A 628-nucleotide genomic window follows, 5' to 3' on the forward strand; every position below is an offset into this window, starting at 1 on the left:
AACCCGCAGCATGGCAGCAGCAAACAGGTTAAATAAAAAAAAGAGGTTAAATCAGTGAAGTCATGTAAAGAAAAGTCTGCAGGAGATTGTCGTGCCTTGGCATCCTACCGCCCCATCAATGGAGCAGACAGGGCAGGACTGAGCGAGGAAGTCCAGGACCCGTTAGAGAGGACGGGGGGAAGTGGGGCGTGTCACGGGTGGGTAATTATTGTGGGCTGAAGCTGGTGAGCTGCTGCTGCCATCTGTGAGTGAGAGAGGAGATGGAAAAGCAGAGCTGGAGGAGAGTCCACGTGTTCCATAGAGACCGCTGTGACTGAGGTCCACTACAGGCCTTCTCTAGTTGTGATAGCAACAGTTGCACTTTTCACATTGTTCATCATAAAGCCGACACGTTGTTTTAGTTAGCTAAATATATAGAAGGGGAAAAAATCCAGCATTCCGTCTCTGCATGTTGGACCACTGGTCAAATATGTTGCAGTGGCTCCATCTAGTGGCCGAATCAGGTAACACGCCCTCGAAACTATTTGAACTGATTAGAGGTCCTGTTTTGTTCCCCCTTTGAGCCACAATTTAAAATATATCTCCCAGCCATGAATAAATATTCTCTTTGAGTCACAATTTTGACCTC

Source organism: Amphiprion ocellaris, chromosome 18, assembly GCF_022539595.1.
Source record: "Amphiprion ocellaris isolate individual 3 ecotype Okinawa chromosome 18, ASM2253959v1, whole genome shotgun sequence".
Taxonomy (NCBI): domain Eukaryota; kingdom Metazoa; phylum Chordata; class Actinopteri; family Pomacentridae; genus Amphiprion; species Amphiprion ocellaris.